A 23,953-nucleotide genomic window follows, 5' to 3' on the forward strand; every position below is an offset into this window, starting at 1 on the left:
ACGGGAGGCAACGAGATCCACATCTGGTGTGCCCCATCGCAAGCACAGCAGCCCGAATACCTCCGAATGCAGCGCCCATTCTCCTGGGTCCAGCATCTGGTGACTTAGGTAGTCCGCCTGCCAGTTTTCCACTCCGGGATGTAAATGGCCGACAGGGCCGGTACATGTCGCTCTCTGTCCACTGAAGGATGTGAGCGACCTCCCGTGCTACAGCCAAGCTTCTTGTTCCTCCTTGATGGTTGACATATGCCACCACCGTGGCGTTGTCTAACTGGATCCTGATTGGACGTCCTCATAGTCTCAACGACCATGTGGAGAGGCATAGCCTGATCGCTTAAAGCTCTAGCACACTGATCGGCAACTTGGATTACTCCCCCAACCAGAGGCCCTGGGTCGACTATACTCCCAGTACTCCACCCTAGCCAGACAGGCTGGTGTCCGTTGTGATCACTGTCCAATGTAGAGGTAGGAACAACTTCCCGGACCGAAGTGCCGGGGACTTCAGCCACCAGAGCAGGGAGTCCCTGACTAACTGGCTCACCCGAATCTGCCGATCCAGGGATAATGGAGATTTGTCCCATTTTGTCAAGATCTCCTTCTGCAAGACTCTGGTGTGAAACTGGGCGTACGGTAACAACTTGAAGGAGGCCACCATGAGCCCCAGGACTCGCATGCAAAAGCATAGCTACGAGCACCTGTGGTTCATCAATAGTTTTACCATGGTTCTGAGAGTCTGCAGCTTGTCTGAGGCATATGGGTATGTGCAAGTACGCATCCTGGATGTCCAAGGATGCCAGGGAGTCACCTTGATGGAGTGCAGCGACTAATGAGGGAACTGATTCCATTCTGAACCTGTACTTTTACAAAGTAATTGAGGGCTTTCAGGTCCAAGATTGGACGTACCGCTTCCTTTTTGGGGACTACAGATTCGACTAGAACCTCTGGAACCTTTCCGACTCCGGAACAGGCACTAGGGCCTCCCGGCAAACCGGGATTAAGGGTATGCTGGAGGGGAAGAATCTGTTTGGTGGCCAAGAGAGGAACTCTATCTTGTAGTCAGAGGAAATCAGTTTGCAGACCCATTGGTCAGATATGCCGAGAGGCCCATCGGGCTGCAAACTCCCGAAGGCGACACCCCACCCGAGAGACGGGCGGGGGCAAACCTTCATGCGGTAGCACTTTTGCTCACAGGCTTGTGGTTCCAGGGATGCTTTTGTCCTGTTGGACTGGGAGCGTTTAGCCAAAGTCCCGGACGGACGAAAAAGCCTCTTTTGAGCGGAAAATGAGGGCCCTTGCCTGTGGTGTGGCTTTTTAGTCTTCCTGGCCTGTGGGAGCAAGGTACTCTTCCCACCTGTGACAGGGTAGATCTATCAGGGCTTTTTTAGATGCTTGGTCCGCAGACCAGCATTTTAGCCAGATCAGGCGCCTCAGTACCACTTCTGACACTGAAGCCCTGGATAGCAGAGGAAGCATATCCAGGGCCGCGTTACAAATGTACTTAAGGCCTTGCACTAACTGGAGTAGCCTGCTGCTTCTTTAATTTGTGGTGAAAAAGTTTTCTCCATTCAGTAAGTGTCTGTGACACAAGTGCTGTGGCCAGCACTGGTCGCATTGCGGACCCCACCACCGTAAACAACGAACGGGCCACTGCCTCGGCCTTCCTGTCCATAGGGTCCTTAAATGCAGGAGTCCCCTCTACCGGGATCGTGGTTACTTTATTTAACCTGGACACTGGGGGGTCCACGACCGGAGGAGCCAACCATTTAAGAAACAAGAAACACTCAAATACGAGTGTATACCCTCTGTGGGAATTTAAATTGGGTTGTCAGCACTTGTTGATAAATGAAAAAGAATTTTAATTGAAAATGTATTTATTTAACAAAAAGGCACTAAAAACAAGTGACCTATAACATTGCACATAAAAATTGGATGTATACAAGAATTACATAGCATATATACATGGAACAGTCAATGACCCTCTCTATTGTGAATAATTTGTACAATAAAGGTAACCCAACATTTTGAGGTATATATACACAGTTAACCTCTTCTTTAGGGGTAATTTGTGGCCACATCATGTAGATCTGTAATAAGAAAAGAAGAGAAAAAAAAAACCCCATTCACCTGTCAGTCGCATATCTTAATACTAATAACTGTAAAACCATTTCAAAAAATGACCATGTGTGCATTCCAATATAATACACTAACCTAATCACACGACAACAGATACATATGTGTCTAGATTACTAACCATGTATATGAACAGTAGGCTTCTTATAACATCCAGAGAGAAGGTCGATCTGCCACAGCTCCACTAAGGTCGGAGGGCCCAACAAGAAAAAGTTCAAATATGTAACTAAAAACGGGGGTTTTTGTTGGGGAAAACGAATATACCCCAACCATGAACCCTCCGTTCCCCTTGATTATTCCGGGGTTCCAGCCATCACATGGTATCACAAAGGGCACCGCCACACAGACACACCACGCTCCAATTGACCATCTCAGGTAACTGAATAAAAAATACATACAACAAAAATATAATATATATATATATATATATATATATATATATATATATATATATATATAAAATGGCATCCCCAGTATAGGGGCATCTGCATCAACGTCAGAAAGATATCCAAAGGATATATATAGTTACATAAGCGGAACTAAAACACCTTACACCTTACCCTCACTGCTAAAGCAGGAAATATCTGACCACAGGTGTGGACCCAACCAACGAGACCAAACTTGCAGGAACCCTCCACGGGGGCGACACACTCGGGGGGGGGGGGGGTTCTGATTGATCAAAGCGACCCAGTAGATGCTCCAGGTCGATTTGATCAAATCAGATCTGGAACCTCACTCTCTTCCAGGAGACTGACCAGTGTGTCAAGGGCTTTGAGCTCATCCGAGTCAAATTGTGGCTCAGTAGGTGTTTCCTTTGAATATAATTGTTTAAGGATCAGCTTGCGAGCAAATAGTTGCAAATCCTTAATTGCTTAAAATGTATTCAAGTCCTGGTTTGGGCAAAAGCTCAAACCCCCGTGAAAGGACTTCCAGTTCTACATCTCATTTTTTAAGAAGGCTCTTCTAAAAGGGGTAACGCACCGCCATACTTTTTGGGACCGAAAAGGTCAGTTGCGGTCTTCCTCATTCCTTGTATATGAACTTATCTAAATAAGTCAGATACGGAAACACCTTAGGTGCACGGGCTGGCTTACGGGACTCAAAAGGGACCGCTACTTCAGCAGAGGGACCTGCTGTGTCCTGACTTTTCAGGGTATCACGCACAGCTGTGATAAGTGCTCTACCTAGTGCTTTGTCTTGCACGGACCCGGACGGGGACTCATCCTCACTGTCTGATCGGTCCTGGTCAGCATCATCTGAAGCAATAGAGCAGGGTCCACCAGCCTCAGCGGGGCCCGAGTCTGTGTCAGAGCTTTTCCCGGAGGACGAGGGGGCAGGGGGCGCTTTTTACCACCTTTGTGCCGCCTCCATCCTGGCAATGAACGTTTCAAGGACCGCCAACGAAGCGTCCAAAGGCACTGCACTGTTTGCAGACGAGCCGGTTGCAATTGCAGAGAGTTCTGGGGAAGAAACACCAGTTTCTGAAGCCATGCTGACCCATCCTGTCTGCCACCCTTGGGGACTTATGACAGCTGCACAGTCCCACCCTCCTAGCTGCTGCAGACTGAGGGGCCCCCACCGCAGGACTCACCACCCTGACCAAGTTCTGCGCCATTCAGCTACAAGTGCCTGCGTCCTGTGTCAGCTCCCAAGTGTCCTGAGTGAGAAACTGCACTGTTCTGAGCAGCAGGAACCAGCGCTGAGCATAAAAACCATGCTGGACTACAACAAAATGGCCACCCTGTATAAAGGACATAATCACAAAGAAAATGGCCACCAAACTACAGAAAAAAATTGGATTTTTAAAATAGCTTACTGTAAAATCCTTTTCTTGGAGTACATCATAGGACTTATGGGCCTACCTTCAGGTGTTGACCCTGGTATAACTAATACAGGAAGTTGACTCCCCTATATAACCCCTCCTCCTTCCAGGAGTACCTCAGTTTTTGTAGCCAAGCAATATAAGTAATATACTCTCACCTCATAAAACAGAGGGGCGGGAGCCCTGTGTCCTATGATGTACTCCAAGAAAAGGATTTTACAGGTAAGCTGTTTTAAAATCCTATTTTCTTTATCGTACATCATAGGACACAGGGCCTCAAGTAATCACTTAGTGGGATGCTCCACAGCAATGCTACTTGAGGGGAGGGAGACACAACTCGTAGGGTAACCCCCAGACCTGAGGACTTATACTGCTGTCTGCAGCATACTGCGCCCAAAGGCGATATTCTCATTCCATCTTACATCCACTTGATAAAATTTTGCAAATGTATGTACTGAAGACCAAGTCGCGGCCTTGCAGATTTGAGACATGGAGGCCTGGTGACGCACTGCCCAAGAAGCACCAACAGCTCTGGTAGAGTGCGCCTTAACTTGAAAAGGGGGAATCTTTCCCTTTAAATCCTAAATTTGAATTATAACTTGCCGAATCCACTTAGCGACAGTGGATTTCGATGCCGCCTGTCCTCCTTTAGGACCCACTGGCAGAATAAATAAGACGTCAGTCTTATGAATCTGAGCAGTTTTCCTCGAATAGATCTTCACTGCTCTCACTACATCAAGACAATGTAGTGACTTTTTTTCTCTGTAACATGGTCTTGGGAATAACGAAGGCAGGACAATATCTTCATTCAGATGAAAGCCTGAAACCACTTTTGGCAAAAAACCTGCACCAACACCACTCTATCTTCATGAATAACCAAATATGGCAGTTTACAAGAAAGAGCATCCAATTCTGACACCCTCCTTGCTGAGGATATAGCAACCAAAAATACCAGCTTCCTTGTCAAAAGGACTAAAGGAATATGCTGTAACGATTTGAATGGCTATTTCTGTAATACATACGAAACTAAATTGAAGTCCCAAGGGCTTAATGGTGATTTAACTGGTGGATTAATCCACAGCACCCCTTGCATGAAACCCCGGACTAAAGAATGCGTAGCAAGCGATCTTTGAAATAAAATTGATAAGGCTGAGACTTGGCCCTTAATAGTACTCAGGGCCAACTTCATCACTATGCCTAACTGTAGAAAAGCAAGAATTCTGCCTATGATATATCTCCGAGGGTGCCAACCCTTGGATTCACACCAGGAAACATAAGCTTTCTAGACTCTATATTATATAGCTCTAGAAGCAGGCTTCCTAGCATTAATCAAAGTGAAATAACTGATCTGGAAAGCCCACGTTTCTTCAGAATGTGGGTTTCAATAGCCAAGCCGTTAAATTTAGCATTCGTAAAGTAGGATGGAATATCGCCCCCTGAGATAGCAGGTCTGGCCTCAGTGGAAGATGCCATTGACCCTCCACTGCCATCTTCACGATCTCTGCATACCATGACCTTCTGGGCCATGCTGGTGCTACCAGTATTACGACTTTCTTTCTGGCTTGATCCTGCAAAGAAGTCGAGGCAGCAACTAAATCGGGGGAAATGCATAGATCAGTGAGAACTGATCCCACGGGGTCACCAAAGCATCTGTTCCGTATGCGAGTGGGTCCCTTGTCCTGGACACAAAGTTGACTAGCTTTATGTTGAATCTGGATGCTAGAAGGTCTACGTCCGGAGTCCCTCATCTTTGGCAAACAGCCAGAAACATTTCAGGGTAAAGAGACCATTCCCCCGGCAATAACTGCTGGTGACTTAAATAGTCCGCCTGCTAATTCTCTACTCCCGGAATGAAAATTGCTGATGGGACATTCTTTTCTGCCAAAGTTAGAATCTTGTTCAACTCTCTCTGAGCTGAGAGACTTTTGGTGCCCCCTTGGTGATTGATATATGCCACAGCCGTGGCATTGTCGGATTGGATCCTGACAGGACAATTCTTTAACCTGGAGGTCCAAGTTTTTAGAACCAGATACACTGCCCGAATTTCTAGGATGTTGATGAGCAAGGTTCTTTCGGTTCTTGACCATTGTCCTTGGACCGTTGCCCTCTCTAATACTGCTCCCCAGCCTGAAAGGCTGGCATCTGTCGTTACTATCTTCCAGATAATTGGTCTAAAGGATTTTCCCTTCAGCAGGTTCCCTGGACAGTTGCCTTGTCAAGTCCAAAGCTTGAATCGTTTTGTTCCAAACAGACAGGAAACTGTTTTGAAACAGTCTCGTATATGAATTGGGCATAGGGAACTGCTTATAATGAAGCTACCATCTTCCCCAACAACCTCATGCAAAGGCGAATTGAAGGTTTCTCCTTGACCTGATCATCCTAACTCCTGTATGGAGCTGATCTTTGCGGGAGGCAAGAACACCCTTTTCTGTGCTGCGTCTATGATCATGCCCAGATACCATTTTAGTGGCTTTAAGGAGGACTTATTTAGGTTGAGAATCCAACCCAAACCTTCCAGGTAACTGCTTGTAATGGCTACACCTTGCTTCAAGTAAGCCACTGACTGGTCTATTAACAATAGATCGTCTATGTAAGCCAAGACAGTTATGCCCTGAGCCCTTAACCTGGCTAGAAGTGGGGCTATTACCTTTGTGAATACCCGAGGTGCTGTAGCAAGCCCAAAGGGCAAGGTTACAAACTGAAAGTGCTTCTTTTCTACTTCAAAACGCAGAAACCTCTGGTGAGCAGGGAATATAGGGACATGCAGATATGCATCTCTGATGTTGATGGATGCCAGAAGTTCTCCTCCTTGTAGGATGCAAACGACTGACTTGATTGACTCCATGCGAAAGGAGAGGATCCTCAGGAACTGATTTAGATTGCATAGATCTAGAATTGGTCTGATATCTCCATTTGGTTTTGGCACCGTAAATAGGTTTGAGTAAAACCCCAAACCTTGCTATTGTTTGGGAATCTGTATGATCACCCCTTGAGCCAATAATCGGTCTAATGCTTGCAACAGGGATTGCCTTTTGCCTGGATCCCTGGGAATGTTTGATCTGAGAAAACAGGATGTGGAAACGCTCAAAATTCTAGCTTGTATCCTGGGGATACAGTAGAGCGAGTCCATCTGTCCTGAATTTCCCTTTGCCAGACTTCTGGGTACCTCAGAAGTCTTCCCCCCACCTTGGTGAGGGGAGATGCTTCTGCATGACAAGGCCTTGGTATTCTGCTTTGCAGACTTGCGGCCCCAGGTCCTCCTTTGTGCCTGGGTTTGACCCTGGGATCTTCCCATAGAGTCTGACGGCGGAGGCCGTCACACCTGCCTAGAAGTGGATGCACTTGGCGCTGAGAAAAAAGTCTGTTTAAACAAAGGACGTTTATATTTTCCTTTGACTGGCAATAGTTTGAATGTATTTATCCAAACTATCGCCAAATATTCGTTCCCCCTTAAAGGGGAAACTAGTTAGAAGGTTTTTACAAGGTGTTTCCGCTGACCAACCCTTTAACCGAAGGTTCCTTTGCATGTGTACAAGTACAAGCGCCAGGCGTGATGCCTGGTGAATAGAATCCTTTATAGCATCTATGGCAAAGCATAATGCTTTAGGTAGCTCGGCCAACTCCTGAGCTTGTTGTGCAGGGAGCTCTTTGAGGGCATCTGTGACCTGGTCCTTTAAGGACTTACAGATGCCTATAGCTGCGATTGCAGGCTAAGTTACGGTCCCTGCTAAGGATAAAGAGGATTTTAACAGACCTTCCAACTTTTTATCTGTTTGATCTAGAAGCATATGCGCATTGTCCTCTGGACAGGTTAAACTTTTATTCACATTGGAAATCGCAGCGTCCACTGCTGGAACTTTCCATCTTTAATCCCGCGTACACACACAATCGTAATTCCGGACAGAAAAAGACAGATGAGAGCTTTTCATCGGAAAAAGCGACCATGTGTATGCTCCATCGGAATTTAGCTGTCCTAATTTCCGCCAGCCAAAAATTGATAGCATGTTCTCAATTTTCCCGACGGAAAGACTTTCTATCGGAAATTCCGATCGTGTGTATGCAATTCCGACATGTCAAAAATCATGCATGCTCAGATTCAACTATGAGACAGAAGCTATTGGCTACTGGCTATTGAACTTCCTTTTTCTAGTCCCGTCATATGTGTTGTACATCACCGCGTTCTAAACGATCGGAATTTGGTGTGACCATGTGTAGGCAAGACAGCTTGATCGGAATTCTGTCGGGAAAACCATCAGAGCTTTTTCGACGAGAATTTCCGATCGCGTGTACGCGGCATTAGTGAACATTTCCTCCATAGGATAGAGGAATAAATAAGCTTTCATAGTAATGCGTGTACGGGAAACGCATGTAAAGGCTGTAAAGGTTTCAAGGAACCCAAGGAGGAGACTGGACCTTCAGCTAACTCTGTTAGGGGTAGCATGAAAGCAGAGTGGACCATCTCTGTAAGGCTCTGTACTTCAGATTGTGAAGCTGAAACTTCAAGTATTTCCACCGCAGAGGAATAATCGGCTTGTTTTTCTTCCCAATCATCTGAGGGTAATACCTCATCTTGTCCCCATAGTTCTTTTGGACCCTCCACTGACTGTAAAGAGTCTAAGGTGGGGGAGAGGGATATAGCATGCTTCTTATCTCCTTTAATGGAGGATGCGATTAAAGCCACTAATCTTCCTTCTAAGCCCTGCAGGGCTGAGGAAAATGCATTTTCAGTCGCGGATACAGGGGCTGAAGTGTGAGAAGCAGTTGCACCACCAATTGCTTCCAATGACTCACCCTGGCTTGCCATGTCTGATCTCTCTGAAGAGGATGAAAGTATGGAGGCATGACTGGGGTCCCCAGCGCCTGGGGGTGACACCTTAGGTACCTTTACGGTAGGTCTGGAAGACATAATGCTAAGTACAAAAACAGAGGTACACACAAATATTATCTGCTTGAGAATAATTCTAGCAAAATAATGTCATGCTAACAACAGTTCTTTTTAACTGCTAAGACACAATAGTTTTTTCCTGTACTGGAAATGCCTGCTTTACACCCTTACGTGCCCAGCGCTCTCATGTCTCCTAGTGTGACAGACTCCGCTCCTTAGTGGAAAGATTCTCTGTAAGAGAGAGTATCTTTATGTAAGCCTCAGGTGGACCTGATTGGCGTCCTCAGCACTTCCCCCTCAGTAATCAAGTGCTGTGTGAATGGACTTTAACGTCCCGTACACAGCGTCACGCCCCTCTGCGTTCTCCGGCAACACCCGCCCTCAGGCTTTAATATGCCTAGGCTTTAATATGCATTCGGGCCTGCTATTTGCAGACCTGAAGGGAGAGTGACGCTAGCTGCCTGCATTGAAAGATGCCGCTGAACAGTAGCTGAGACATCTATTCTATCAATGCAAAAGTGAGTAGTGGACACAGAAAGCACCTCTGTAAGAGGAGAGGGGAGGGAGGGGGGTTCTGTCAGCAGATTACTTCTTTTTTTTTTTTTAAGTGCTACTGAACCCTGCAGAGCTAAGGCATGATTTGGGATAACCTTTCAGCTGCTAAGCAGCTGTGCCAACCATCCAGCCTGCGGTCTAATTCCCTTAAATAATCTTTAAATAAGAACCCCCTCGCTGGGACTACACATGTTCTGAGACAGCGCTGTTCTAAGACAGTGCATAGGTGTAACATTATTTAGGGATATCAGGTTTTTTTGAAGGAAAACGCATAGCCTTTTCCCTTACATTGTCCTCGCTGCAGGATACTGCTGAAACAGCAGATCCAAACTTCACCCATCATGGCAGGCTGCTTTTAACACGCTCAAAGACTGGGGCCCTTTTAATAGGGGTTCCGCTCCTTTGGTCCTTGTATAGCACCCCTCAGGACAACTTAAGGTAATGTAACAAGACCAAAAAGAGTCCTGGTTCCTAGGGTCCAGCTCTCAGAGAGAAGCGTTACAGGCAAAACCTTGTTCTTGAATCGAGGTCCAGGTACCATCCTATGGCCTTAGTTGCGAGGATGGATCTGGTTGTGGCATTTCTTTAAATCCTTCATGGATCCCTCTAGGAGCGCCTCAGAGCAAATCTTCACTCGTGACCAACACATTAGACACTGGCGAAAAAACGTAGGTACTCCTGGAAGGAGGAGGGGTTATATAGGGGAGTCAACTTCCTGCATTGGTTATACCAGTGTCAACACCTGAAGGTAGGCCCATAACCCACTAAGTGATTACTTAAGGCTCTGTGCCCTATGATTTACGATAAAGAAATGGCCCCTTTCCATGCTTTCCACTGAGGCACACCAAAAATGGCTGACAAACAACTGTACACAGTGAAAATGGCGGTAGAACAGCGCTAAGGCAATCAACACATGCAGACCTCCAGACACCCAGCAGGGAGACCACAGACCCCCAGGGACACAGCCACCCAGCGCAGCCCCCATCCAAGGTTAGAACCCCCCAGGGGTCCCCTGGCTACAGGTACACACACTGCTCAGCAGGCCATCACGCAGCATCCCCCATGGGGGGACGGACAGGGAGAGAAGAGAGGGAGGGAAGGGACCCCTGAATTGACCTCCCAGGGAATGCCCAGCTGCTCCATCCCACCAAGGCAGGGAGAGCTGTACTTACCATCCGGAAGAGCTGGGGACATCCCATCACAGACCCACTCTCCGATCAGTATGGGCTGGCTGCTGGCCACGGCACACTATGACAAAGACATCAGTAGTCTGGTCATATGTGTGCCCCAGAGCGTTTCGCTCACCGGCCACCCCTGGAGCCTGAGGGGCATGTCGTGGCTGACCCAGCACGTAGCTAGGGTCTGCACACGCTCGATGGCAAGGCTGGGGAGACTACAAGGATAAGGTTATCCAGCCTGTCACCCAGCCGGTTGTTGATAGCAGATCACAGGATCTTAATCTTGAGCAAAAGGCAAACTTCTGCAGAAAAAATCCACGGACCGATGGGCCCACTAGGCAGAAAAAAACTGAGCTGCAGGAAGCAAGCTGAGGGGTTGTTACTGGAGGGACCGCCCCCTCGGCGGAACTGTAAAGTTCTGTTTTTTCACATGTATAACATGTTCTGCCCAGTCCTCTCCTGAAGGTAGCGTAACAACCCTATGGTCAAGAATAATGGAGCTGTGTCAGTCAGTGAACGAAAATGAAATCACAGGAAGTGGAAGAAGCACCATCCACATCAAAGCAGCCAGTCTTTATGTCTCTTTCAAAATGCAGCAGAAGTACCCAGGCAAAGCAGCATAGAACAGCAGATCTGTCTGACTGGTTATCCGGTGCACACAATCCATTTTACTATGGCCTTCTCCCGGCCTCCTTAGAATCAATTTTGTATTTTTTCTTTTTAAGCACTTAAAAGAGCAGTCCAAAAAGTTTGCTGTGGTGGTGCACTGGCTTGACTTGGCCCGCCATTGGAGGTTTTCTGTAACTGTGGGGTTGTTAGGAGGAAAAAAAGTTAGTGATTTTACTTTCTCTTTCACTCCACACAGCTCTAAGTTGTCTCTATAATAAACTACGTATGGCCCGTCCCAGGGCCGGCCTTTAGGTGCCCTGTGCTGTGAGAAAATTGACAGTACAGCTCCCAGTGACTACATCCATATAATATATATACATATATATATATATATATATATATATATAAATATATATATATCCACATGGTTTGTAAAGGGTCTTGTCCTTAACATCACAGCTCTGGATGGTCTGAGGACAGTGAGGAGGCATGTAAGGCTGCAGAGTGCTCTGGACAGTGGTCTGAAGAGGCCTGTTATGCTGCACAGTGCTCTGGACGGTGGTCTGAGGAGGCCTCTAATGCAGCAGAGTGCTCTGGACGATAGTCTGAGGAGGCCTGTAATGCTGCAGAGTTCTGTGGACAGTGGGTCTGTGGAGGCCCATAATGTTTCATGGTGCTCTAAATGGTGGTCTGAGGAGGCCTGTAAAGCTGCAGAGTGCTCTAGATGGTGGTCTGAGGGGGCCTGTATTGCTGCACAGTGCTCTGGACGTTGGTCTGAGGAGGCCTGTTATGCTGCGCAGTGCTCTGGACGGTGGTCTGAGGAGGCCTATAATACTGCAGAGTGCTCTGGATGGTGGTTTGAGGAAGCCCTTAATGCTGCAGAGTGCTCTGAACGGTGGACTGAGGAGGCCTGTAAAGCTGCAGAATGGTCTGGGCGGTGGTCTGAGGAGGCCTGCTTTGCTGCAAAGTGTCCTGGACAGTGGTCTGAGGAGGCCTGCAATGCAGAGTGCTCTGAACAGTGGTTTGAGGAGGCCTGTAAAGCTGCAGAGTGCTCTGGACGGTGGTCTGAGGGGGCCTGTCAAGCTACAAAGTGCTCTAGTCGGAGGTCTGAGGAGGCCTGTAAAGATGCAGAATGCTCTGGGTGGTGGTCTGAGGAGGCCTGTAATGTTGCAGAGTGCTCTGAACGGTGGTCTGAGGAGGCCTGTAAAGCTGTAGAATGCTCTGGGTGGTGGTCTGAGGAGGCCTGTAATGTTGCAGAGTGCTCTGAACGGTGGTCTGAATAGGCCTGTAATGCTGCAGAGTTCTTTGAATGTTGGTCTGACGAGGCCTGTAAAGCTGCAGAATGCTCTGGACACTGGTCTGAAGAGGCCCGTAATGCTGCAGAGTGCTCTGAACGGTGGTCTGAAGAGGCCCCTAATGCTGCAGAGTGCTCTGAATGGTGGTCTGACGAGGCCTGTAAAGCTGCAGAGTGCTCTGGACCGTGGTCTGAGGAGGCCTATAATACTGCAGAGTGCTCTGGACAATGGTCTAAGGTGGCCTGTAAAGCTGCAGAGTGCTCTGAACAGTGGTGTGAGGAGACCGGAATGCTGCAGAGTGCTCTGAACGGTAGTCTGAGGAGGCCTGTAATGCTGCAGAGTGCTCTGGATGGTGGTCTGAGGAGGCCTGTAATGCTGCAAAGTGCTCTGAACGGATGTCTGAGGAGGCCTGTAATGCTGCAGAGTTCTCTGAACGGATGTCTGAGGAGGCCTGTAAAGCTGCAGAGTGCTCTGGACGGTGGTCTGAGGAGGCCCGTAATGCTGCAGATGCTCTGGACGGTGGTCTGAGGTAATGCTGCAGAGTGCAATGAACGGTGGTCTGAGGAGGCCTGTAATGCTCCAGAGTGCTCTGAACGGTGATTTGAATAGGCCTGTAATGCTGCAGAGTGCTCTGAACGGTGGTCTGATGAGGCCTCTAAAGCTGCAGAGTGCTCTGGATAGTGGTCTGTGGAGGCCTGTAATGCTGCAGAGTGCTCTGAACGGTGGTCTGGCGAGGCCTGTAATGCTGCAGAGTGCTCTGAACAGTGATCTGAGGAGGCCCATAATGCTGCAGAGTGCTCTGAACAGTGGTCTGAGGAGCCTTCTAAAGCTGCAGAGTGCTCTGGGCGGTGGTCTGTGGAGGCCTGTAATTCTGCAGAGTGCTCTGAACGGTGGTCTAAGGAGGCCTGTAATGCTGCAGAGTGCTCTGAATGGTAATCTGACGAGGCCTGTAAAGCTGCAGAGTGCTCTGAACAGTGGTCTGAGGAGGCCCGTAATGCTGCAGAGTGCTCTGAACGGTGGTCTGACGAGGCCTGTAATGCTGCAGAGTGCTCTGAACAGTGATCTGAGGAGGCCCATAATGCTGCAGAGTGCTCTGAAAAGTGGTCTGAGGAGCCTTCTAAAGCTGCAGAGTGCTTTGGGCGGTGGTCTGAGGAGGCCTGTAATTCTGCAGAGTGCTCTGAACGGTGGTCTAAGGAGGCCTGTAATGCTGCAGAGTGCTCTGAATGGTAATCTGACGAGGCCTGTAAAGCTGCAGAGTGCTCTGAACAGTGGTCTGAGGAGGCCCGTAATGCTGCAGAGTGCTCTGAACGGTGGTCTGAGGAGGCATATAATGCTGCAGAGTGCTCTAAACGGTGGTCTGAGGAGCCTTGTAAAGCTGCAGAGTGCTCTGGACGGTGGTCTGAGGGGGCCTGTAATGCTGCAGAGTGCTCTGAATGGTGGTCTAAGGAGGCCTGTAATGCTGCAGAGTGCTTTAGACAATGGTCTGGGGAGGCCTGTTATGCTGCAGATTGCTCTGGACAGTGGTCTGAGGAGGCCTGTAATGCTGCAGAGTGCTCTGGACGATGGTCTGAGGAGGCCTGTAAAGCTGCAGAGTGCTCTGGACGATGGTCTAAGGAGGCCTGTAATGCTGCAGAGTGCTCTGGCCAGTGGTCTGAGGAGGCCCGTAATGCTGCAGAGTGCTCTGGACAGTGGTCTGAGGAGGCCCGTAATGCTGCAGAGTGCTCTGAACGGTGGTCTGAGGAGGCCTGTAAAGCTGCAAAGTGCTCTGAACGGTGGTCTGAGGAGGCCTGTAAAGCTGCAGAATGCTCTAGATGGTGGTCTGAGGAGGCCTGTGATGCTGCAGAGTGCTCTGAACGATGGTCTGAGGACTCGGCCTGTAGTGCTACAGTGCAGAGTGCTGTGGACAGTGGTCTGAGGAGGCCTGTAAAGCTGCAGAGTGCTCTAGATGGTGGTCTGAGGGGGCCTGTATTGCTGCACAGTGCTCTGGACGTTGGTCTGAGGAGGCCTGTTATGCTGCGCAGTGCTCTGGACAGTGGTCTGAGGAGGCCTATAATACTGCAGAGTGCTCTGGATGGTGGTTTGAGGAAGCCCTTAATGCTGCAGAGTGCTCTGAACGGTGGACTGAGGAGGCCTGTAAAGCTGCAGAATGGTCTGGGCGGTGGTCTGAGGAGGCCTGCTTTGCTGCAAAGTGTCCTGGACAGTGGTCTGAGGAGGCCTGCAATGCAGAGTGCTCTGAACAGTGGTTTGAGGAGGCCTGTAAAGCTGCAGAGTGCTCTGGACGGTGGTCTGAGGGGGCCTGTCAAGCTACAAAGTGCTCTAGTCAGAGGTCTGAGGAGGCCTGTAAAGATGCAGAATGCTCTGGGTGGTGGTCTGAGGAGGCCTGTAATGTTGCAGAGTGCTCTGAACGGTGGTCTGAGGAGGCCTGTAAAGCTGTAGAATGCTCTGGGTGGTGGTCTGAGGAGGCCTGTAATGTTGCAGAGTGCTCTGAACGGTGGTCTGAATAGGCCTGTAATGCTGCAGAGTTCTTTGAACGTTGGTCTGACGAGGCCTGTAAAGCTGCAGAATGCTCTGGACACTGGTCTGAAGAGGCCCGTAATGCTGCAGAGTGCTCTGAACGGTGGTCTGAATAGGCCTGTAATGCTACAGAGTGCTCTGAATGGTGGTCTGACGAGGCCTGTAAAGCTGCAGAGTGCTCTGGACCGTGGTCTGAGGAGGCCTATAATACTGCAGAGTGCTCTGGACAATGGTCTAAGGTGGCCTGTAAAGCTGCAGAGTGCTCTGAACAGTGGTGTGAGGAGACCGGAATGCTGCAGAGTGCTCTGAACGGTAGTCTGAGGAGGCCTGTAATGCTGCAGAGTGCTCTGGATGGTGGTCTGAGGAGGCCTGTAATGCTGCAAAGTGCTCTGAATGGATGTCTGAGGAGGCCTGTAATGCTGCAGAGTTCTCTGAACGGATGTCTGAGGAGGCCTGTAAAGCTGCAGAGTGCTCTGGACGGTGGTCTGAGGAGGCCCGTAATGCTGCAGATGCTCTGGACGGTGGTCTGAGGTAATGCTGCAGAGTGCAATGAACGGTGGTCTGAGGAGGCCTGTAATGCTCCAGAGTGCTCTGAACGGTGATTTGAATAGGCCTGTAATGCTGCAGAGTGCTCTGAACGGTGGTCTGATGAGGCCTCTAAAGCTGCAGAGTGCTCTGGATAGTGGTCTGTGGAGGCCTGTAATGCTGCAGAGTGCTCTGAACGGTGGTCTGGCGAGGCCTGTAATGCTGCAGAGTGCTCTGAACAGTGATCTGAGGAGGCCCATAATGCTGCAGAGTGCTCTGAACAGTGGTCTGAGGAGCCTTCTAAAGCTGCAGAGTGCTCTGGGCGGTGGTCTGTGGAGGCCTGTAATTCTGCAGAGTGCTCTGAACGGTGGTCTAAGGAGGCCTGTAATGCTGCAGAGTGCTCTGAATGGTAATCTGACGAGGCCTGTAAAGCTGCAGAGTGCTCTGAACAGTGGTCTGAGGAGGCCCGTAATGCTGCAGAGTGCTCTGAACGGTGGTCTGACGAGGCCTGTAATGCTGCAGAGTGCTCTGAACAGTGATCTGAGGAGGCCCATAATGCTGCAGAGTGCTCTGAAAAGTGGTCTGAGGAGCCTTCTAAAGCTGCAGAGTGCTTTGGGCGGTGGTCTGAGGAGGTCTGTAATTCTGCAGAGTGCTCTGAACGGTGGTCTAAGGAGGCCTGTAATGCTGCAGAGTGCTCTGAATGGTAATCTGACGAGGCCTGTAAAGCTGCAGAGTGCTCTGAACAGTGGTCTGAGGAGGCCCGTAATGCTGCAGAGTGCTCTGAACAGTGGTCTGAGGAGGCCCGTAATGCTGCAGAGTGCTCTGAACGGTGGTCTGAGGAGGCATATAATGCTGCAGAGTGCTCTAAACGGTGGTCTGAGGAGCCTTGTAAAGCTGCAGAGTGCTCTGGACGGTGGTCTGAGGGGGCCTGTAATGCTGCAGAGTGCTCTGAATGGTGGTCTAAGGAGGCCTGTAATGCTGCAGAGTGCTTTAGACAATGGTCTGGGGAGGCCTGTTATGCTGCAGATTGCTCTGGACAGTGGTCTGAGGAGGCCTGTAATGCTGCAGAGTGCTCTGGACGATGGTCTGAGGAGGCCTGTAAAGCTGCAGAGTGCTCTGGACGATGGTCTAAGGAGGCCTGTAATGCTGCAGAGTGCTCTGGCCAGTGGTCTGAGGAGGCCCGTAATGCTGCAGAGTGCTCTGGACAGTGGTCTGAGGAGGCCCGTAATGCTGCAGAGTGCTCTGGACAGTGGTCTGAGGAGGCCCGTAATGCTGCAGTGTGCTCTGAACGGATGTCTAAGGAGGCCCGTAATGCTGCAGAGTGCTCTGAACGGTGGTCTGAGGAGGCCTGTAAAGCTGCAAAGTGCTCTGAACAGTGGTCTGAGGAGGCCTGTAAAGCTGCAGAATGCTCTAGATGGTGGTCTGAGGAGGCCTGTGATGCTGCAGAGTGCTCTGAACGATGGTCTGAGGACTCGGCCTGTAGTGCTACAGTGCAGAGTGCTGTGGACAGTGGTCAGAGGAGGCCTGTAATGCTGCATAGTGCTGGATGGTGGTCTCAGGTCTGAGGGATGGCCTGTAATGCACAGTGCCCTGAATGCTGGTTGTCAGAAGAGTCCTATGATGCACAGACTCAGGCCTGTAATTGTAATGTATGGAGGTACACTCTCAGTGGGTGGACAGTGGTCATTGTCAGGATTCGGGACTCTCATCGGGAGGACTCAGGAGCCCTGTAATGCACAGCGCTGCTCTGGATGGTCGTCTGAGGACTTGGAGGCCTGTAATGCTGGCTGTACATTCGCTTGCTTAGTGGGAGTGGAAGCAGGCAGAGCTCCGTGGAAACCGGAAGTTCACAAGGATAAACGTCCGTCTCACATTTTCTTTTTGTTGGTTCATGAAAACGGATTCGATTTTTGTCATAGTTATCGTCAGTGCATGAAAATGTGGGGTAATTTTCGTTTTTGCCACTGACGAAAAAAAGAGGTTAACCGAAACAAACACTAACATTGAATATTCTTCATAAACATATACTGAGGTTAGAATGTTAGTATCAGTGTTATACAGATATCTGAAAAAAAACTAATACAATTTTATTTCTGGATGTCAGGCATCTTATAAACTTTGTCCCTAGGAAGAACATAAATTAGTAAGGTATTTGAAGACCATCAGTTTTTTGCAGAAAACAGGGGGAACCCTAAAGAGATGAAGGATGAATAAAGGGAGCCTATTTTATTGAGATCCATGCACCATACTAGGAAACATTTAGGCTAGGTTAATATGGATTATGGCTCTTGGGGGAATAGGAAGGAGAACTGCCGGGTTAAGGAGATCACGGTTAGTTGTGCTATTATTTTGGTGACCTGCAACCAGAAGGGGCGATATGTAATAAAGTCCCCATATAGGCATTGCAAGGCCAGCATAGGTAATTCTGTTGAGGGAAGAGTTCGGCAAAGATCAACGGTCATAATTTTGTGAGCTCCTGCTATTTGCTACAGCTGGAATCTTAACAAGCAAAGTAAATAATTCTTTTCTTTTTGATCTTTTGTGGTTTTGTAGGTCCCTTTTCCATTTTTAAATAAAGGTATGGTGAGCATGTCTGAGAGTATACACTCACAAGTAACTGATATGAAATAGAGCATTTTCTAAATTTGACCTTGATAAATTTCCACAAAAGTCATAAAAGTCATTCTTTTTAAAATGTTTTATTTGTAATCGGAAGAAAGGACCAAACCGGCCACAACAGGTACACAATCAAAACAATCACAGTGCAGGTACAGGTAACAACAATACGGGATACAAGACATAATACAACTGCAGCACAGGTATTCCCTGGTATCTACACTCTACAACCAGCTGTCCAGGCCCGGCCGGGCCTCCCCCTCCTTTTCTTTTTTTTTTAAAGAATGTATAGAAGCGCAAGAACTCCAGTAGAGCCCTAAAGTGCCAAAGAAGGCAAGACTAGAGAGAAAGAAAGTAAGAAGAGGAAAGAGTAGGAGGAAAGAGGAGAAGGAGGGTCTAGGGGTGGACAGAAGGAAGGATGTTGGGGGGGCGTGGAAGGGGGGGGACCCACAAGCATGGGTGTCCAATATACACAGGTAAGTTAAATCATTCATTCAGCAGTTCAAGATATTATTCACTTCACGGTGGGTGTTCTAAGGGCTCCCTAAGGGCCTGCACCTCTTGTGAGTATTTGAATACATTCCAAAGCTGCCATGTCTTGGAGTATAACTCCTGTCTATGTTGGCTCGTCAGGACGAGGTCCTCCATCCTATTAACCTCCTCGACTTTCCTAACCCAGGTATTCAGAGTAGGCGGGAGCGGAGACTTCCAAGCAAGGGAGATACATGCCTTCGCTGCGTCTACCAAATGTCGTATCAAGGATTTCTTATAGGAGCGTGTGGGTATATTGTTTGCATGGAGTAGGAAGAACGCCGGTTCATCAGGTACTACATAGTCAGTGAATCTCTGTAGGATTCGGCGAACTCCCTCCCAAAAACCCCTAAGTCTGGGGCAGGACCAAAAAATGTGTAGCAAAGTTCCTTTTCCCTCCCGGCAGCGCCAGCATTCATTCATCAACACCACCGGGGGTTCTATACCATCTCGTGAGGAGTTTATAGTTCGTCTCCTGCACTTTGGTGCAGATTGACGATTTGTGCGTAAACAGCACGATTTTCTGCTTCTGAAGATCAGTGAACATGCAATTCAGTTCCTTTTCCCATTTAATGAGACTCGGAAGCTGATAGCCTTCCGGCGGTACATTCAATAACGTGTAGGTCAAGGATAAAGTATGAGCCACCATCCCCGTTCCCGAGCATAGGTCGTCCATGGGTGTGGGAGATGGGGTCGCGGCCCCAGGTGGCGTCAGAGTGTCTAGGAAGTGGCGCAGTTGTGTCGCTCTCAAAAAATCCAGTCGGTATAGGCCAATTGGGTCTGTCAGTTCTGCGGTCGTTCTCCAGCGCCCCGCAATACTAAAGTGCGAGGCCAAATAAAACCCAGATTCCCTCAGGGCAAGGAATATTGCATCAGATGCGCCCGGGGGGGAAACGTGGGTTGTCCAGAATTGGGCATAGGGGCGAGTTATCGGAAAATAGGTGGGTCTGGGAAACCAGACGCGCGCACACACCCCCACAGTGTTGCCTATGAGCGGGTGGCGCTTAAGGGCCGGCGCCACGTCATTGTAGCACCATGGTACGACACTCAGGAGGATCTCGCTTTGGGCTTGCTCCACTTGCGTCCACAGCTTAACCTTTTCATGACGACACCAGTCAATGAGTCTGCCCAGCTGTGCCGCTTTGTAGTATGTGTGCACATCCGGCACCGCCAGTCCCCCATATCGTTTTGGTAGTGATAGGATCTTCCCATGAAGCCTGGATTTTTTCCCCGTCCAAAGAAAAGTTAGAAATGCTGATCGTATTTGTGCGAAGTAGGATAGTGGAATGTGTATTGGAAGAGCTTGGAGGAGGTAGAGAAATTTAGGAAGAACCATCATTTTCAGGATGTTACAGCGGCCCGAACCAAGAATGGAGGCCGCTGTTCCAGTTGTGTAACAGGGCTCGGACTCTATGAAGTAGGGGCGGGAAATTGAGTTGAAAAAGTTGGGATATTTTCGGGGGTATATACGTGCCCAAGTACTTCAGGGCCACTTCTGTCCATTTCAGGTTAAAACATGTTTGTAGGCTAGTCATCTGGGGGGCGGGTATGCCTATGCCCATGGCTTCTGATTTACTGAGATTTATACAGAAGTTGGAAAGTTTGCCATAAGTTTCAAATTCACGTAGTAAGGTAGGAAGCGATAGTGATGGGTCAGCCAATGTAAACCTTAAGTCATCTGCGTAAGCCGAGACTTTGTATTGTGTGTTCGCAACACTGATCCCTACAATATCTGGGTTCCTCCTAACATGACAAAGGAACGGCTCCAGAGTCAGAGCAAACAGCAGGGGGGAAAGAGGGCACCCCTGCCTGGTCCCATTAGTTATCTCAAACATATCTGAGAGAACGGCGTTTTCTCTCACTGCGGCCGTCGGGTTGGAGTATACCGCCAAGATCCAGCGCATCATCCTGTCCCCCAGTCCTATGTGCTCCAATGTAGAAAACATAAACCGCCAACTCACTCGGTCGAACGCCTTTTCGGCATCCGTCCCGAAGAATACGCATGGAATACGTTCCTTGTTTGCCACATGCAGCAGATTCAGGACTTTGATATTATTGTCCCTGGCTTCTCTGGTCGGCACGAAACCAACTTGATCTAAGTGGATCAAGCTAGGTAAGTGCTGTTGTAGTCTAGTGGCCAAGATTTTCGTGAAAAGTTTCAGGTCCGTATTTAGCAAGGAAATGGGGCGGTAGCTCCCACATTGCGATGGGTCCTTACCTTCTTTACAGAGATCTGGGCCTGTACTGTGGATTTATGGAAGCTTGATCCCGTGCTCAGGACATTAAAAAGATTAATCAGATGGGAACCTAAAGATGGGAGAAGGGTCTTATAGTATGTGTTCGTGAGACCGTCCGGTCCTGACGCCTTTCCCGACTTGGTGGCGCCTAGCTCCGACTGAAGTTCCAGTAACGTAATTGGTTCTTCTAATTTCTCTATAACGTCGGCCGGTAAGGTTGGCATGAGGGAGGTGGCAATATATCGAGAAGTAGTATTTGGGGGCAGCGGGGGTGTGTGTAGATTATAGAGGGAGTCATAGAATGTTCTAAACTCTTGCGAAATTTGTTGTGGCAGGGAGATCTTCTGACCCCCTGCAGAGATTTAGGAGGCGAGCGTTTGTTCTTTTAGAGTACGAGCTAGGGTCCTCCCACACTTATCGCCTGATTCATACATTTTTTTCCGGCATATTTGGAGCATTGCCTTGGCCTTATAATGGAGCAGGTCGGTAATCTGTCTGTGAGCTACATCCAGTTCCCTACCTAATTGCGCTGAAGGAGTGTGTTTATGATGCATTTAGAGGTTTTGCACCTTGAGCAGCAACGTCGTCAATTGTGCCGTCCTCTGCTTGTGTAGCCTAGAACCATGTTTAATAAGTACCCCACGGATCACTGCTTTGTGTGCTTCCCATATCACTCCAGGGTTACTCTCGGTATTCGAATTAGCCTGGAAGTAGTAGTCTATTTCCCTAATTACATCCGTGAGGATCTCCGGGTCCTGAAGAAGGCTGTCATTCAGGCACCAGGGTGGCCTCTGTGATTTATGAATATCCGTAATGGCGTATCTCAGGGTTATCGGGGCATGATCTGACCAAGTTATCGTTCCTATCGTAACATCCCTAACAGCATGTAAGTGTCTATGGGGGATTAGGAAGTAGTCTATACGCAAATATGTTTGGTGTGGTCTGGAGTAAAAAGTGTAGTCCCTTTCCCCGGGATGAAAAAGTCTCCACGTGTCAACAAGTTGTGCAGAATGTAAAGATGCAGAAACGCGTTTGCGCATCTCTCGGGAGGTGGAAGAGAGACCCGTAGAGGTATCCTCCATGGGAGTAAGAGGTATATTAAGGTCACCTCCCACTATAAGCTGGCCCTCTGTATATCGAGCAAGGTGCGATAGTCTACTTTTGAGGAAGGCGTCCTGTCGGTCATTGGGGGAGTAAATATTCGCCAGTCACGACCGTCCCTACCACTTTCCCTTTCAAAAACAAGTACCGCCCTTCCTTGTCAGATTGTACATCTATGAACTTCCATGGCACTTTGGCCGAGATCAAAATAGATACTCCTCTCGACTTAGCCTCCGTGTACATGGAGTGGTAAACCGTGGGGAAGAACCTATTCTTGAGGAGTGGTATAGAGAGTTAGCTCTGAAATGGGTCTCCTGTAGAAATACAATGTCCGCTTTCATACCTCTCATATCATGGAGTAACATCCGTCTTTTCTCTGGAATGTTCAATCCCTTCGAATTTAGGGAGACCACCGTAAGGTCAGCCATGCTCATGAGTTCTGGGGGAGGGGTAGAGTAGGCCGGAGCCTAGGGGGAAGAAAGTGGGTGTAGTAAAGAGAGAGGTAACAGGTAGGCCTTTTGACAGGCCCGAAAAAGAGAGATATGAAAAAGAATTAGGGCGCAGTTACAAGAGAGAACTGCGCTAAAGAACAGCTAATGGTGCTGAATACAGCTAAAGCACTCCCCAGAGCCTGCACTTATGAGCAGTCCGGGGAGATAATCCCCACTCGGCAAAGGCATCTCAGCCCGGGATCCCTGCATTCAGGGGGGGAGTGCAGGCCATTCAGCAGATGGCAACGTTCAGTCATGGAAGCTGGTGTGATAACTGTGGTCTGCAACCCCCCTCCCCCCACTCTCAACAAAGTCAGTCGCCATGTCCAGCCATCTTCAGGACGTCAATTGTCCCCCTGCCATGTAGGGAGGATCAAAGAAAAAAGTCTCCCCACAGCATGTCAAAGTACCTCATTCCTCCGTAGAAAAATAGTCACTGCGGGGGCCAGGAGAGGATAACAGAGCGGGGGGGTAGATCCACCGGTGCAGGTGGGGGTAAAGAAAAAGCCGGTCCTTGGAGGGCAGGGAAGGAGACCCCCAAGGGGGAAAAGTCACAAAACTGCTGGGCAAACATGAAGAGGACAGTTGGGGTGGCCAAAAATAAGTCAGGGGTCAGGCAGCATTACAAGGGAGCTACTCACGGTACGGAGGGTCCTCCCTCTGGGCCATCCTAGGTCTCCGTTTGGTGCGTTGCAATCTGGGCTGTAACGGGCCCCTGTATGCGGAATGTCCGGATCTACCTGTCAGGCGAGGGAGCAGTTGTAACCAGTCAGGTACAGGAATCTGTTCCGCTTCAAGGAACCTGAACAGGCCGGGCAGGTCAGCTGGCGACTGCAGGGTGTACATGTTCCCTTCCCTCCGGAAGGTGACAGCAAGCGGGTACCCCCAGCGATAGGTGCATCCCTTCGCCTTCACCAACTCCAGGAGGGGGCGAAGTAGGGCCCTACGTTTCAGCGTGGCCCTGGAAAGATCCGGGAGAATGGTAATGGCCGCTCCGTTCAGATCAACTTCTCCCTGCTCCCATGCTCTTCCCAGTATTTTGTCTTTCTGTGGGTAGCGGAGCAGTTTGCAGAGAACATCCCGTGGACGTTCCGGGTCGGCATTTCTAGGTCCCAAAGTCCGGTGGATGCGCTCCACCTCCACGATACCCGCAGGTTCCTCCAGGAGGGTGCGAAAAACTTCCTGCACAGCGGCCTCCATAGTTTCCCCCTCGAGGGATTCGGGCACACCCCGGAGCCGCAGGTTGTTCCTGCGGCTCCGGTCTTCGACGTCCTCCAGATGGAGCTGGAGGGCAATAGCGGTGTCACAATGTTGGTCTCGGGATCTTTCTAAGTCCGCTACTCGGTGCTCCAATGTGGAAAAGGAGGCCTCCCCCGTAGACACCCTTTCCGTCAAGGCGGACACATCTTCCCTCACCTCTTGGATATCTTTGCAGTGCGTTTTTTCGAGTCACAGAATAAGCAC

Source organism: Lithobates pipiens, unplaced genomic scaffold (assembly GCF_037356315.1).
Source record: "Lithobates pipiens isolate NorthernLeopardFrog02 unplaced genomic scaffold, aLitPip1_a1.2 Scaffold_19, whole genome shotgun sequence".
In the NCBI taxonomy this organism is placed as follows: domain Eukaryota; kingdom Metazoa; phylum Chordata; class Amphibia; order Anura; family Ranidae; genus Lithobates; species Lithobates pipiens.